The sequence below is a fragment of the Globicephala melas genome, chromosome 18, assembly GCF_963455315.2.
Source record: "Globicephala melas chromosome 18, mGloMel1.2, whole genome shotgun sequence".
Classification (NCBI taxonomy): Eukaryota; Metazoa; Chordata; class Mammalia; order Artiodactyla; family Delphinidae; genus Globicephala; species Globicephala melas.
In genome coordinates this window covers 9,981,640-9,999,828 of record NC_083331.1, presented here as the reverse complement: position 1 = coordinate 9,999,828, position 18,189 = coordinate 9,981,640, and the positions used below count along the sequence as shown (strand labels likewise).

The window sequence follows — 18,189 nt, the reverse complement described above, 5'->3', positions numbered from 1 at the left end:
TACTAGATATGGCTCCTACTCACACAGTCCTTCATCAAGCATAATTAATTTGGTGACCTTGCTGCAGAGCATGATTCTCAGAAACTACACTGTCTCACTGTTAGGTAGTTTTAATTAAATTTTACAAGTATAACACAAACACATGCATAATGTCTACAGACTGGCTTTCTGAGCTAACATTTTGCTTAATAGGCAAGAGTCATTTTGAACCTTCATATTCAGCTGGGAAGTATTGTGTTACACAGAATCCCTATTTGATCATGGCATATTTTTGACAATACCCCTGGAGTTTTTTATCATGTATCTAAAGATAAAAGAAAACAAAGACTAAAACAAAACACTTTTTATTGCTGAAGAAATGCCTTAGGTTTTGCAAGCTTTATGTTAATTTATTTAATATAATAATTTAATTCTAGTATAAAAGAAATACATATTCACTATGGGTAATTTTAAAAATGAAAATACAGGGAGAATAAATTGAAAAATGTATAATATCATTACCTAGTGATAACATGTTAATGTTTTGGCATATATATATATATATATATATATACACACATATATATACATACATAGTAACATTTTGGATTTTTATGTATTTTTATAAAAATATCATTTATTGAATTCCTGTGTGGTAGGGCTATACCAGGCATTTGACAAATGATTTCTCATATAAATCCACAAAATAACTCTGTAAGACAGTTACTATTATCCTTATTTTACAATGACATCCTGAGGCCCAGTAAATTCCCAGGATCTTAAGTAAAAAGTGGTAAGCCTAAATCTCTGTGATTCCAAGCCTAATCCTTCTAACTTCAATGCTTTATTGTTTCCCATTCACTCAAATCATTTATCATATATGTTATACTATATTTCTTATATGTATACATATATATACAAGTATATATATAATATATATGTTACATTATTTGGAACTTACAGTCTTTTATTCTGACATTAATGAGAGCAATCACAAATATCTGGTATAAACTATTCTGGTATTAACTATTCTTAGAAAATATTATTTTAATGAATGGATAGTATTTCATTGCATGAATGTCTCAGATTTATCTATTATAATAATATAGTAATGAGCATCACTGAACATAAATCTTTGTTCTTTAAGCCTTGATTATTTCCTTATGATAATTCCTAGAATAAGAGTGCTATGAGAGTTATGAATGTTTTTCAGGCTCTTAATATTTATTCTGAAAGCGTAGGACAGTAGCTTATATATTATTAAAGATCTACTAAACCAAAAACCATTCACTTGGGGAGTAGGGCTGAGGGATAGAAATACATTAATGAGAAGAAAAAGGAGAGGAAATGACAGAAAAACAGGGGAAAGCTTCTGATTAAGAAATGAATTAAATCAAGGCTGAGCTGGGATTCTAATACATTGATATACATTGACAGCCTGTGTTCCTCTTTCCCTTTGGTGGCAGATCCACCAGGCCACCACCTGCATAACTCTCCTCACAGCTCTAATTCACAAAGGAAACCAGAAAGTTGCCACCTGCCAGCAAAAGTACTTGCCACTCCCACCAAACGAGACATTCCACTCCCCTCGTACACCCAGCAGGAGGGCTTGCCATGAGCTCCAAAGCCACCGTTCATGCCTGTTCTGTGGACCGTTGCCTATGAGAACAGTTTTAAGACAGTTGTGGTCAGATGATCCCATTCTCTCTTTTTTGCTAAAATTCTTAGAGAGGAAAAGGTTTCATGGGAAAGCCCATGTTCAATTATCAGCTAAGCAATCCATCTTTTCTTCACTGTCAAATTCTCACTTTTCTAAGACTTATTCTGTGAGGACTGAGATGAAAGGTTTCCTGACTATGTTTTGTCCCCTGTCTCATCTCTATGTTCTAAAACTCTGCTAGCTGGCCATGATCTTTCTGACTGTGCCTTCTTGAACAGCCCTCTTGTTGTGTCTGTGGTCTGCATCCTCACTACTGTCCCCTGAAATGCCCTGTGAGTGTGACCATCTGGAAATGAGTTAGCAGTTTTGACATCTGGCACCCTCTTCTCCTTCCACCTGGAAACCTAGACCTCTGGCCATGTGTTTCTCTCTATGTACTTTAGAAAGCTAGTAAAACGACACCATTTGGCTTGTCAAACAAATGTTGTTAAACAGTTATTATGTGTCAGCCACTCAGTTTCTGGAGATAAATAGAGTAGACCATGGATCCTGCCCTCAAGAAATGTCTAGTTTAGGGCTTCTCTGGTGGCACAGTGGTTAAGAATCCGCCTGCTGGGCTTCCCTGGTGGCGCAGTGGTTGAGAGTCCGCCTGCCGATGCAGGGGACGCGGGTTCGTGCCTCGGTCCGGGAAGATCCCACATGCCGCGGAGCAACTAGGCCCGTGAGCCACAGCTACTGAGCCTGCGCGTCTGGAGCCTCTGCTCTGCAACAGGAGAGGCCGCGATAGTGAGAGGCCCGCGCACCAAGATGAAGAGTGGCCCCCGCTCACCGCAACTAGATAAAGCCCTCGCACAGAAACGAAGACCCAACACAGCCAAAAATAATAAATAAAAAATTAAAAAAAAAAAAAGAATCCGCCTGCCAATGCAGGGGACACGGGTTCGAGCCCTGGTCCGGGAAGATAACACATGCTGCAGAGCAACTAAGCCCATGTGCCACAGCTACTGAGCCTACGCTTTAGAGCCTGTGAGCCACAACTACTGCACCAGTGTGCCACAACTACTGAAGCCCACACGCCTAGAGCCCGTGCTCCATAACAAGGGGGGCCACTGCAATGAGAAGCCCACTCACTGCAATGAAGAGTAGCCCCCGCTCGCCGCAACTAGAGAAAGCCCGCACGCAGCAACGAAGACCCAACGCAGCCAAAAATATTAAATAAATATTTTTTAAACTAAAAATAAAAGAAACGTCTAGTTTAGTGAGTTAGATAAATATACAAATAAGCAATTACCATAGATTTTTATAAGTACACTATTAGAAATAGGCCCAGGGTACCACAGAGAAGTATCTAAACTAAAATGAGAGGTGATGGAGGCTCTTCAGAGGAAATGAAAGGAGTCCTGAATGATGTGTGGATATGAGGCAGGAGGAGAAAGTGTTCAGAAGTGACAGCAGGGAGAAGGCAGGGGCCCTTGAGACTACATGGTATAATAGGTAGTGTTACCATATTTATCAAATAAAAATGCAAGATGCCTAGTTAAATTTGAATTTCAGGTAAACAAAAAACAATATTTTAGTATAAGTATGTCCCATTCAATATTGGGAACATACTTGTACTAAAACATTTGTTACTTATCTGAAATTCAAATTTAAATTGTAGTCCCATATTTTATAGGGAACAGCTAGTGATTTTATGGACAGCAATAAGAAGTGGCCAGAAGGGGCAGGGATCAAGTCATGAAGAGCCACTCATCTAGTCATTTAAACAGGATCCTAAAAGCGTTATTGACAATTGGCGGAGTTAAGGCAGGGCAATAATGATCATATTTACATGTTAAAGGTCTCCTGGGCCTGGATGTGAGGCTTGAAGGCAGGTGGCCTGACTGTTATGGTGCTTGAGTGAGGAGAAAGGTCGTGCGACTCAAGGCAGTGTCACTCCCTGTCTGTGTACTGACTTCTCCTATGTAGTTCTGATGATTCTTTTACAGAAAGAGCTTCCTAGATCACCTTTGCTATAGACCCGAAGTGCCTTGAAAGCTTAGACAAAGGACCTTTTCCCTGGAGAGTGCACTTACAATAGAAGGAAAGGAGAATAAGTCTTCCTGAGCATGTCAGATGAGCCTGACAGCACAAATTTTAAAGATATTCCAATGGATTTTTATACATACTAGATTAGACAAGGGACTGCAGAGAAGCTGGCCTTGGGCTGGACTCTTCACTAATCCTTTGGAGAAACAAGCTTCTAACCTTGTACAGTTTGCCCAGGCCCCACAGCTATTCAGGTCTAGAGCCTGTCCTGAACACAGATCTTTTGATCCAGGGCTCTTACAACAACATGACTTGTTTTCTCGGTCAGCCTAGGTTGATGAAAGAAACTGTAGCAAACTTGAGAGCGAGGTGTGAGGTCAAACACTAGGGAGCCAGGAGAAGGCAGAGTGGGCTGTTAGAGAATGAGCACCATGTGCTTCCAGCAGAGCTTGCTGTCAACGGAGGAGATCGAAATGGACACCGCTGGCCAACAATGCTACAGTGCCTGGGATAAACGTTCTAAATGTAAACAAACTGCCATGAGAGCTGAGACGAGGGAGGAGAGACTCATCTTGAGTGAGGAGACTGAGAATACCCTCATGGGAAGAACACAATTTGCTGTGGGCTCTGCAGGATTGGGGTTGATGACAAGGATGAGAGAGGAGCCATGACACCTTTACTGTGTTCAAGGTTGTCTGTGTGTCTAGGCTGCACAAAGACCTTGTGGGAAGGACTGAGAATGACAGGTGTTAGCAGGTGGGGAGGTGACAGTGTGCAAAGAGTCTTAGAAGATCTGATAAGGAGTTTGGCCTGTACTCTGCAGACATGAGAAATTATCAAAAATAGGAAAATAACTTCATCATAGCTGTGTTTTAGAAAGGGAGCTAAGGCAGCAGGATGGAGATGGCTTACAGAGGGGAGGAATTTAAGACAAGAAGACAAGATCACTGAAACAGATCAGGAGTGTGGCCTGGAGTTAATTCTGTGGATCTCTGGGCCCATAAGCTGCTACTTGGGGGAAAAGAGGCTCCCAAGCATGTTTGGAGACACTGACTCATATCTCTCTCTTTATGTCTAATCTTATTTGAACACAGCATTTTTTCCTAGAATAGTTCTACAGAGCTAAGAGAAGTGACATTCACAATCTTTAATAACCAGTAATGAATGAACACTAACTAACCAGAATGGATGCCAGAAAGGTCCTGGAAGGCCCTCTGAGTTGTTTCCAAAGTATGTTTAGGAAAACACCAATTGTCAAGGCTTATACTCATCCATTTTTCTGCAGCACAACCATCTAATTGTGAAAATACTGGAAAACATCCACACCAGCTTGAAAAGTTCTACTTTACCATGAGAGCAGAAACGAGTGCCAATATTTCCAGAACTCTCCTTCCTCTTGCTGTCCTACTACTCATGGGCCTTTATCAAGCCAAAAGCTACGCCTGTATTCTGTAGCAGTATCCTTGCCATTATAGTCCAGTGGCCCACCCCCTCTTGCCTCGGGGCCTCTGCCATCTCTTTTACTTGTGGTATTCAACCACCACCACCATCACCCTCTTCCATCAAAACCTCTCCATGTCCTGACATTTAATCTGAGACGGGCCGTTATGTCTTTTATTTTTTTTTTTAACGTCTTTATTGGAGTATAATTGCTTTACAGTGGTGTGTTAGTTTCTGCTATATAACAAAGTGAATCAGCTATACGTATACATACGTCCCCATATCTCCTCCGTCTTGCGTCTCCTTCCCACCCTCCCCATCCCACCCCTCTAGGTGGTCACAGAGCACTGAGATGATCTCCCTGTGCTATGCCTGCCTTTATGCCTTAATTTCAGTCTTACCTCTTTAGAAAGACCCACTCTGATTACTCTATCCAAGGTACCACCCCTTTCTATTTGTTCTCTCAGCTCCCTATTAGTTTTTTCTTAACATTTATAATAACTTATACTATAATCTTGTTAGTATGACTTAGTTTTCACCCTCACCTCTACTAGAATGTGAGGCCTATGAAGATGGGACAGAATCTGCCCAGTTCACCATTACACCCCTAATACCTATAACAGTGTGTGGGGCAATCGGAGATACTCAGAAGGAAGACAGGCAGGTAGGCCAGCCACTCCCCAGTCAGCCTGGAATATTGGTACCCACGAAGGGACTCCCTGGTTGAGGGGCTCCCCTCCTTCTTAGTGGGATGGGCACAGCCCCTACTCTCCACTGCATGGAGGAGAACTTCCCACTCAACTTCATAGAGTTCCAGATTGATAAACACAGTGGGCTTGGGCCAGCTGTGCTAAAGTCAAGCAGTCACAGTGTGACATGTTTGGCCAAGTTAGTTCAGAGTTTCCCTGCCTTACATTTACGTATTTGACTTTAGAGGAACTATTGTCCTTCAGAGCAGCAGAAGCAGGCTTTGTTCTCTCAGCTTATTTCTAATTAAATGCTGCCCATTGCTGAACACATTAGAAATAGATTCAGTCATTGTAAGCAGTACCAGGCAGGACGAAATGCACCCAGCCGTGCTGCTCTGGAGTCTAAAGGGCTTCTTTCAATGTTTTGTTTTCTGTTGCCACAACTTTACCTGTTCTATTATAAAATTGTTACATCATAAAATATAAGCCCTAAATGATCCAATTATGCTTTTCTCTTCAGGTTCATGACTTATAAGGAAGAAATGTAGGGGTGGTCATGCAATGGGGCTCTGGAAAAATTGATGCAAATAAATTATTCTCTTCAGCTTTTCACCATAATTTTTCAAACAAAATCTTGGGAAGCTGCATAATATTAAAAGGAAGAATGAAATAATCTACCAACATCTTCCAACACTGGAAGAGAGTTACCAATACACTTGTTTGTATATGAAAGTATAACAATAAAGGACAATTTTCTAGAAAGAAAGAAAAGGAAGGAAGGAAGGGAGGGAGGGAGGGGAGATAGATACATAGATAAACAGACACATAGAAACAGAGATATATGATAAATCTGCATAGCTCTGCACAATTGATACATACACATAAAGAGAGGAAGAAAGAGGGAGCACAAGATCATATGATATTAGTAACCAACACGAGTACAGAACTTCACAATTTATTACCATGTTACGAATTTTCTGATTTGATTGTCAAGACATACAAGTTGATTGTCAAGTTAGGGCAGGAGTTACTGTCCCATTTCACAAGCAAGGACACAGACTCGGTAGCCATTTAGTGCTTTGCCCAAGGTCACACATTTAAGAGTGGAAGAGACTCCTGGGATGCCAGTTCATTCTCTACGACTCCACACTTTCTTTTATATGTTCTTGATGCAGAAGCTCTTCTAAGAAACAAAATCCCTTAACTTTATATAATCATTGATTTAAGGTATGGGCATCTGAAATAGTTTTTGGTATGATATAATATATTTTATTTGTAAGTTAGAAAATTTTCTGTGGAGTATCTAATATGCTGGTTCAGTAGAGTTTAAGGAAATGTATTAGTTTTGGCTTCAGCAGTCCTGAGATGGTGCACAAAATTCATAGACATTTTATGAAATGATCATCACTCAGAGCTCTTCTATGTTTTTGAAATGACAAAAATTTGTATTTGCGAATTGTGATCTAATTCCTTTGTTACATTTATGAGATGCTTCCTAAAAATTATGGTTTCTACTGATTTCACATAAATATAGATAATCCGTATTATCACCCCCAAATTTGTCTACTAAAAAGTATCTTTTACTTGAGAAATAAAGAAAATGAAAGGTCATTTTTTTTCTCATTCCTTTATAGGGTTTCTATCAATTTTTAAGACAGAATCAGTCAATTAGATTGGGAACCAAGCAAAGGAGAATTAAGGATGTCAAACCAATCTCTTAGTACCGTATTTTATATTCTTCTAAATGAATTGTTTTTAGAATATTCCTGAGGTCCTTCTATCATCCCAGGTTTTCAGGGAGTCATGCAACAGATATCCTTTAAATGTAAAGGGGAATCAGTATGAGTCTTCAATTGGTAAACTCTGTTCAACACTATATATATTACCTCACACTCATAATTCTCAAAGTATGTTTTTAATTTTACCCTTCTTTAAAATTTATCCCCAAACGTCATGTCGAAATCCCATCCAGTTTTCAAGTAAAAGATGAAGAGAGGAGCATGAATAGAAGAAAAAATAAAGAGGATCATGAAATATCAGGGAACTAGGCAAGCCAGAAATGTCTGGAAATAGAACGGTTGTACTGTGAGTGTTTGGAGGTGTCAGTGCATCTTGGATCCTGCGGATTCCACCTTACTTCAGGAACTACGTCATCATGTAAGTTACAACTTCATAGTGCTAAAATGGCAATCATTCTGGTTTCTCAGGATATAAGCAAAGAAAATAAGATGTTCCTTTCCCAACAGTTTCCTGAGGTCTATGTTACGACATGTCTAAAATCATCGAGGATTTTCTAGTCACTACTGAGAAGAGGGTTTTAGCTTATCTCATTGTCTGGGAACAATGGTTTCAGTCACATTATTGCCACTGAATCACTATTGATATTCTTCAAGGAGAAATGACTGGGTTTTCCTTTTATTCATCAAGTCTACGTTGAAAAGAAAGGCCACACTCCTAAGAGCAATTTATTCTTTTATTTTTCTCAAAATCTGACCTCAGGATCTACATAGTTAGTTAGGGATCCTGATAATTCAGAACTAGCAAATGTTCACAGACCATCCCTCCAGTTCAAAAGAGAACATTTGGGCTTCCCTGGTGGCGCAGTGGTTGAGAGTCCGCCTGCCGATGCAGGGGACACGGGTTCGTGCCCCGGTCCGGGAAGATCCCACATGCCGCGGAGCGGCTGGGCCCGTGAGCCATGGCCGCTGAGCCTACACGTCCGGAGCCTGTGCTCCGCAACGGGAGAGGCCACAACAGGGAGAGGCCCGCGTACCGCAAAAAAAAAAAAAAAAGAGAACATTAACCATTCTAAAGGGGATACCTTCCAAACAATCATATAGGAAGTGTAAACCTTGAGTTTAAATTGTGGATAAATTTCTCCAAATGAATTATATCTCTAATTTCTTCCAATTTTTTTCTTATTTTCAATTTGAAATAAAGATGTCAAAACAACTATATGCATGTTTATTCTACATAGTTGAAGCTAGGTTTAATTAACCTTTTTTATTACAGGAGCCAATTGGTGGCTTTAAATATTTGAATGTCTCCCATAGATAAGAGGAATAAGGGTTTTTATACGTAACATCTGAGAACAGGACCAAGGGCTGGGAACTTACAAAGATATCCTGATAGAAATCCCATTCTACTAGAAAAAAAGAATTGTTTAAGAATTTGAAGAGGAAGATGCCTTGGGGAACAGTGAAATCCCATCCCTAGTGATTTTCAAGGAGAGCTTAATCAAGGATGCTCTGCAGGTTGTTCTTGCATTTTTGTAGAAGGTTGGAGAAAAGAACCATAATCTCCCTTTCAACCATAACCATGACACTCATTTCTCGAATACCTGGTTGCTAAGAAGGGTGATTTGAATACATAACCGGGGAAGGGAGTGGAACATCTGCTTAACACCAACACCGTGTGTAGACAATGTGCTCTTTTCCTTATTTAATAAGACCTGCATTCCCATGAGACGAGTACTGCAGCATTTGTTGATGAACTCCTAGGGTTCAGGCCTAAGACCTGGCAGAATAAAGTGAACTCTAATCCTTCAGATTCCAAAATTCATGTTTCTTCCACAAGTAATACGGCTTCTTTATCCTTTCTCTGTAATTACTTCTATAATCAATTGTCTTCGAGACCAATTTTAGCCTCGAAGTTTTAGTTAGTTGACTATGAATGACATTTTTCTAAGAAACATAAGAAAAATTCCCTGGATTTAAAAAAGCATTATTTACATATACCCAGTGATACTCATACAAGAATCAGAGAGCAATTTATTACCAAAAAATATGCTACCAAAAAATAGCTTGATAGATTTCAGAAAAGGGTGCCTTCAGCAGAAGTCTTCAAGAACATTGGTAGCCCTAGGATTGGAACGGCATGGATGAGAGGTATGCTGAAGAGTAAGCACAGGAGTATGAGGTGAAGGTAAGAAGAAACTTGTGGGTGGAAGAGTAAGCACAGGAGTATGAGGTGAAGGTAAGAAGAAACTTGTGGGTGGGGACCTTGGATGAGCTTGTGGTGAATATTAAATTACTGGAGGAATTGGATGGATAAGACAGGGCCAACTTATGGTGACCTTTGGCCTAAAAGGAAATGAACTCCAACTCAAACTTGCTTAGGCAAAAAAGAGAATATACTGGCTCTGTTAGTCAGGAAGTTCAGATTTTCTGGCAAGGCTAAATCCTGGACTACGAAAGATACTGTCAGAGGTCTCTTCTCTGAGCTCAGCTTGCCTTGTAACGGACTCATTCTTTCCGAACTCTAGAATACTTCTTCCATGTTGCCAGGGAACATGGCCGGGGCAAGCCCAAAATATCTGGCTCCAAGCTTAGCAATTTCAGTGAAAAGAGCATTTCTTTATACCAGCGGTTTTTAAAGTGTGGTTTACAGATTCCCAGGGAGCCCCCCCATGGCATTTTCAGGGATCTACAAGGTCAAAACTACTTTCATAATAATACTAAGGCATTATTTTCCTGTTTTACTGTGTTGGTATTTGCACTAATGATGCAAAGCAATGTTGGCTAAAACTGCTGGTGCCTTAGCCAGAGGCCCCAAATCATACTAACAAGTCATTTATTTACTACCACATGGTTGCAGTTAGAAAAAAAATTTTAAATCCACTTTTACTTAAGAATGCCATTGATGAAACAGTAAAAGTTATTACTTTTATTAAATCTCAACTCTTGAGTATATGAGCTTTTAATATTCTGTGTAACAAGATAGGAAGGGTAGGTAAAACACTTTTGCTTCACACCGAAGTATAGTCAAGTGGTAAGGAAAAGCACCCTGGCAAATATTTGAGTTGTGAGCTGAACTAGTCACATTTACATGGAATACCATTTTAACTTGACAACTGATAGACAAACTGCAGTTATTTGGATTTGGGTATTTAGTATACATATTCTGGACAGTGTTTACAGCAAATGGTAAAATTTGAGCTTTCTCATTTTGAATTCTATTTATTTATTTATTTTTGGCCACGCTGCACAGCTTGTGGGATCTTAGTTCCCAACCAGGGACTGAACCTGGGCCCTCAGCGGTGAAAGTGCAGAGTCCTAACCCCTGGACCACCAGGGAATTCCTTCATTTTGAATTTTAGAACACGTGTGTGTACCATTGTGAGCGTGACAGCGTCCGAATACATAAAGCCTTTCCTGAGGAGGTCACTGGTGATGTTGGCTGGAATGTGGATTTTGGACATCTTATAATGAAATGTGACAATATTTGCATATCTCAGTGAACTCATATTTTCCAAATGATCAACACATGATATTACAAAGTCATACATGGGTAAAAGATCCATTCAAAGGGCATAACAGATCAGTGCATTTTAGTGTAGCTGAGTACAAAAAGGTCATCTATATGGTTTAACTAACCTTTAAGAAACTACCACTTGTCAAGTTTTAGTATAGTATCAAAGAAAAATATTCATAATATTTATAAGGGCTATTATAATAATCATCCCTTTTCCAGCTACCTATCTGAGGCCATATTTTCTTCATATAACAACATATACATTTAATGGTAATGACATACTATACAGATTGAATGCAGAAGCAAGTTTGCCTATTAAGCCAAATATTAAAGAGATTTGTAAAAATGTAAAGCAATATTATTCTCAAATTTTTTGTTTTAGAAAATATTTATGCATTTTAAAATATATTATTTATGTGCCTTGACAATGGCTGGGGTAGTTTGGATCATGGGAACACCTCTTTTGTAGCATATGGGAAGAGAAGGCAGTGCTGTGATACCAGCCTCCCTTTTAAATGCAGAGTGTCATTGAGAGAATAAGGGGCTAGTGAAGCTGAACAGGCAAGCACAGCATGTGGACCCTACAGACAGTGATATTTATACTGTTCATTTCTGAAATATTCCCCGTGAAGCATCATGCAGATTATTTCAGTGGAGAGAACCAGAGTCAGAGGCACTTCCTACTACTAAATATCTGGACTTAAATTATGATAATAAAATTAGAAAGAAAAATATATATCAAAAAATGAAAGAATAATAATACTCTGTCAGATGGGTATGGGATACAGGAAAAGAGGCAAAGATGACTCCAAGATTCCTAGCCTTAGAAAGGGATACAAATGTGTATTTATAGGTGGTAGGAAGATGTGTTTAAGGCTGGAAGCCAAAAACATACCATTTCATCAGGAGACTCTGCCCTTTTTAAATGCATGTCAGATTCAGCTGAGCATGACCATGAGTTGAAATCACATGGGTATTTTAAAGTACCATAGATGCCTAAAGGGACATAGTCTTAACATTCTTCAGTCTCTGCTTCCAAGAGATCAGATGGGGGTCTGTGGATCTATTTTTTCAATATCTCTTGAGAAAGAAAACATTATAATGATTCAGCTTTATGGTGAAGAGTTAGTACACAGTTTCACTATCAAGGCAAAGTGAACGACGGCAGACATTTTCAGTTGACTGGAGCTTCCTGAGTCTGTGTACTCAAGCCAAGGACCCCACTTTCTGCTCCCAGCGGTTACTTCTACCCTATCAGGTGGTTTTTCCCCCTCCAATTCTCTTTCTTAGTTTGTAAACTGTATCTAAGAATTTCCTTATAGGGACATTTTGAAGTCTCATTAGTTAACATTTATGAAGTGCTAAGTATTATATGAATACGGAAAGTGGTAAGGATGATTACTCTATGGCTCTATTTTTATACCATATCTTTCTTGCCAATTGCCTCTATCACATTGTAGGATTAGAAGAGAACAGTTAAAATGAAAATTGGAGTATAGAAGAGAAGACTAGGAGGCAAAGGGCATGGAGGTGAGAAGTACTTTCAGATGGCATTTGAAAGCAGAATGTTAATCAACAAGACAGAGAAATACTAGGAATTTAATCATGGCAGCAACCAACAAAGCTAACTGTGTGAGTTAAGCTAGTATATGAGGAGAAAAGATGCCTCAGAAATGTAAGGTGACAGGATGGAAGAATAACAAGACCAAAATATGTATGTTATGCCCAGGGAATCTTATAGCTTACTGACAGTGCCTTGATCTTTCTGAGGTGCTGAGTTAAGTGCTGTGGTAGTTTCTGAGTTGTTTTGTAGCAGTCATGGACTTTTGGTGTGGTGACATCTGTCCCCACTGTTTCCAGAGGATCCAGGGAAATATCATCTCGTCTTCTGGCAACAAGAAGGGGTGGGTGGGAATTGAAGGGCGTGTGTGTGTGTGTGTGTGTGTCTGTGTGTGTGTGTGTGTCTGTGTGTGTGTGTGTGTGTGTGTGTGTGTGTGTGTGTAAGCTGGGCAACAGAAAACAGCAGGCAATGCAATTCCATTTTCAAGTGCTATTGTTAGGTACATAAATGAAGATTCCTGCACCCTGAACTTGAACAAACTCTGTGTTTAAATTGGCTGATATGGGCATTTTGCACAGGTCAGTTTGAGTGAGTTATTTCCCAGGATTCTTGCACATAAGGATTTTCATCTCATCTCTAAAATAAGCAAAATATAGGGCTGTGATGATAAATGAACCATACACAATCAACAGTTTCTAGGGCTTAAACATAGTGTGACTAAACATTTTCACACAACCTCCCATTATTTCCTTCACCTAAAATTAGATGCCATTGTAGCATTATCAACAGCATGTCCACCATCATCACTCATTGATCAAAGATTTAAATTTTACACATGTAATCAACAGCCTTATGAAGATTTAAATTTTACACATGTAATCAACAGCCTTATGAAGGAATTGCTACTCAAATTGTATACCTGCCCCCTCTGTTCCAATATTATAAATTTAGGGGTTTCCAAAAGATGTGTTATTGATTAAATTTAGCACTTCTAGTTCCATAAGAAAAAGAATGTCACTTGTCACAGAAAGTAGAGGAGTAGTTTATTATATAAAGAAAGCTTGTAACAACCAAGTGAACAGAGAACACAAACATGTAAAACGTATGCTTTAGAATGCCTACAACCAATTCTTATCAGTTCTTTCTCAGTCTGTAGTGCATGAGAATGGATGGTCTTCAGACAGCAAGCACCAAAGCACTTAGGCTCTAGAGCCAAACACCTTGGATTCAAATCCTGCCTCCACCACTGACTAAGCATGGGCAGTTTAACTAACTTCTTTAGGCTTTGTGGAAGACATACCCTAGAGTGATCCTCAATGAGTCTCACCCTTGTATAATCCCCTCCCCTTGAGTGCTTGCTCTTAACCGGTAGAATGTGTGGATTTGCTTCTAACCAATAGAATATGGCAACAGTCAAGAAATGTCATAAATGTAATTAAAGTTCCTAGTCAGTTCACTCTAGGTTAATCAAATACAGCCTTGTAAAACCCTGAGACTATGACCCAACTAAGCAAGGTCCAGATTCCTGACTATGTAAATGTGAGACAGTAAATGTATATGATGTTTTAAGCCAATCAGAATGTGGAAATTTGTCATGCAGCAATAGAAAACTAATACAGGCTTCAATGTCTTCATATGTAAAATAGGAATAAAAGTACTATCTACACCACAGTATTGTTATGAAGTTAAAGGAAATTAAATATATAAAATGCTTAACATAGTCCCAGAAATATAGATAGCTATACAATAGATATATTAGCTCTTATATCCACTTCAAAAAGGAGATCAGAAGAAAAAATTTGTTACGGCACCTGTTTTCAGGTGAACTTGATAATTCATGTAACAATTAGGCCCATCGATAGTATCATATTTAGAGACCCCAGTGTGAGATGCCTCAGAAACTTGCAGAATTAAGGCAGTGCTTATCCTTGTCTTTCAATGAAAAATGAAAGTTTAATTAAACTGTAAGATGTCAGTACTAAACATAAATAGTTTGCACAGTATTTTTTCTTAAAGATTTTTGCTAAAATCAATGAAATCACCATAGTATTGAGATTGCTAATCAAAATCATGAAATCCTCCACTGGTTATTGGTGGAGGAAGCTCTGAGGATATGGCTCATTCCACTCATCAAGGCAAGGGTGGGTAGCACAGAAACAGCTCTGCCTTACTTTACCTTAGTAGTCAAGGCTTCAAATAATTGGACCAGGTAAACTTCTAGAGGTGGTCATCAAATTTCCCAAAATTTTCTACAGGGTGTTTGGAACCACTGTCATTCCAATTTAGTCTAGTCACTACACCAATTGACTACAAGTACACAGTTCATGTGAAAAGAAAATTGGAAATGTTAATTAAGCTACCATTCAGAAAAATGGGGGGGAGGGTCCTTGAAACAGGAACATGTACCCTAAAAACAAGAATAAGAGTGCTTCTAAATTCTGCTCCTAAATTTGTTACTAAATTCCAAATTCTGCTCCCGTATCATTTATAACCTCATTATAGAAAAAATTGTATAACCTAATGAGATATCACAAGTTGGTAAAAATGGTTGAAATAATTACAAAGATTATTTCAAATATGGAATCATGTCCACAATCATTAAATGTTGAAACTCTTCCTAAGTGCATGATATATATTAAAAAATAGCTAATTATTATATGAAGAATTATTAGCAAGATCCAAAATTTTTTCTTCAACATTCATAACATTGAAGAAAAAAGAAACAAATGTTTCAGTCAATTGAATACTTGACTAAATTCCATTAAACATAATAGGAAATGTTTAGATGCTTCTTTGGAGGTTTTCCACTAAATATTAAAATTTAAAACGTGCACACCATCGAGAGGTATTTATCCTTCCTGAAAGAGTAATAATAGTCAAAATAATACACAGAAGATATTAATTTATCAAATCAAAATGCACATATTTTTGAGCAAATATTATTAGAGGACACACAGAAAACTTGCTGAATAAACATATATTAGAACTAATTACAAATTGTGAAACGTTTTCCACTCAATGGTTAAATAAATGTACAGGTTTTAGATATATCTCAGTTTATAGTATTCACTAGACTTTTCCAAAAATAAAATAAATGAACAGCCACTATGGAAAACAGTATGTAGTTTCCTTAAAAAACTAAAAATAGAACTACCATATCATCCTGTAATCCCAGTCCTGGGTTTATATCTGAAGAAAACGAAAACACTAATTCAAAAAGATACATGCACCCAATGTTCACAGCAGCACTATCTACAATAGCCAAGATATGGAAGCAACCTGAGTGTCCATGAACATATTAATGGATAAAGAAGATGATATGTGTGTGTGTGTGTGTGTGTGTGTGTGTATTACTCAGGCATAAAAAAGAATGAAATTCTGCCACTTGCAATAATGTGGATCTAGAAGGTATTAAGCTTAGTGAAATAAGCCAGACAGAGAAAGACAAACACTATGTAATCACTTCTATATGAAATCTAAAAAATAAAACAAACGAATGAATAAAACAAAAGAGAAACAGATTCTCAGATATAGAGAACAAACTAGTGGTTACCAGTGGGGAGAGGGAAGGGGGGAGGGGCAAGATAGGGGTATGGGATTAAGAGATACAAACTACTATGTATAAAATAAATAAGCAATAGGATATATTGTACAGCACAGGAAAATATAGCTATTATTTTGTAATAACTTTAAATGAAGTATAATCTATAAAAATATAAAATCACTGTAGTACAACTGAAACTAATATAATACTGTATATCAACTATACTTCAATAAAAGAAAGAAAACAAAAAAAAATGGAGGATTCTGGATTTTGTGATCCTCTTAAGGAAAGATGTACAAGATAAAATATATTCTTAGTAAATAATTTTTGACAAACAAAAGTTTATGGAAATTCCATGTAATAATATCTACTAATGTATAGAAGCTTAGTTAGATTTTAAATATAGGCATACCTTGGAGATACTGTGGGATCAGTTTCAGACAACTGCAATAAAGTGAATATTGCAATAAAGCAAGTGACACAGTTTTTTGGTTTCCAGGTGCATATGAAAGTTATGTTTACACTATACTGTAGTCTACTAAGTGTGCAATATCATTATGCACATAAAAAACATACACACCTGAATTTAAAAATACTTTGTTGCTAAAAAGTGCTAACCATCATCTGAGCCTTCAGGGAGTCATAGTAGTAACATCAAAGAGCACTGATCACAGATTGCTATAACAAATATAATAATGAAAAGTTTGAAATGTGAGATTTACCAAAATGTGACACAGAGACATGAAGTGAGCAAATGCCATTGGAAATACGGTGCCAACAGACTTGCCCCTTGAAGGATTGCCACAAACCTTCAATTCGTAAAAAATGCAATATCTGTGAAGCGTAATAAAAGTGCAATAAAACGAGGTATGTCTGTACGTTATAAAATAAGTTACATAAACAGTATCACACATTAAATTTATTTGCTACATCCTTCATATAATAATAATGCCAGCAAACAAACTGAATTTAAAAAAGCACAAAATGCTACCAGATACCATCAATATGATTAACATAAAAAGACTTTAGAACATAACTTCTGGCTATGCAAACACTAACTTGCAGCAGATCAACACTCCTTCAAATACAACTAGGAAGACTGTATACAATTTTTAAAGTCCACTCGGAAGCATCAGACCAAGAAGCCAGAACCTGAAGATCAAAAATTCCAGAGAGAAGGGAAGGGTAGAGAAGTAAATCCAAAAATGTGTTCTGCTTTTCCCTTTGAAGTATTTGCTGATTTATGAGCAGCGCGAGACTACAGGCTAAGAAGCCCAGAATAATGTGTCAGCTAAAAGACTGAGAAGCTTAGCAGAGTGATAAGCAATCTCATTGTGTTCTGGAGACAAAAATTGACTTTCAGGGCTCGTCAAGGAGATGAATACCCTGACTTTCAGATGCAACCTCTGAAGGGCAACATCCTGAGAGTAAACTGAACATACTCAAGCCCTTTAAAAATACTGCAGCCCAGACTGGAAGCAGCTCATTCTATCCCTGAATGAATTAAAGAGGTCTACCTCTACTCTTACTACCTATCATAATCTAAAATTAATTCCCTCTATGAAGATATTACTATGATCATACACAATGCCTAGCATTCAATTAAAAATTACTGGGTATACCAAGAAACATTATCAAGACAAAAAAATGGAATATAGAAATAGACCAGCAGGTGATCTAGACATGAGAATTATCAGACACAGCCTTTAAAATGGCTGTGATTAATATGTCCAAAAAATGATGATAAGAGAATTTTGGGAGAAAAGTGGAATATATTTTTAAAATTCAAACAGAAATTCTAAATATAACTGACAAATACAACTGAAATCAAAAATTCAAGAGATGAGTTCATCAGTAGATTGGGCTCAGTTGAAAAGATGATTTTACTGAACAGAAAGATAGAAAATATGCAGATAAAGCATGAAAAAGTTATAGAAAATTCAGAAAACAATATAAGAAATATATAGGAGAGATTAAAAATTTTGATTCAGGGTAATCAGGGTTCTAAAACAGTAACACAGAGAATGAGGCAGAA

At 37.8% G+C, this 18,189-nt stretch overlaps 1 protein-coding gene across 2 annotated transcripts in view; it reads right to left on the bottom strand.

Moving 5' to 3' along the window:
• The window catches only part of RFC3 (replication factor C subunit 3), a 559,111-nt gene that overhangs the window by 210,761 nt on the left and 330,161 nt on the right, over positions 1–18,189 (bottom strand). The window lies entirely within an intron of this gene.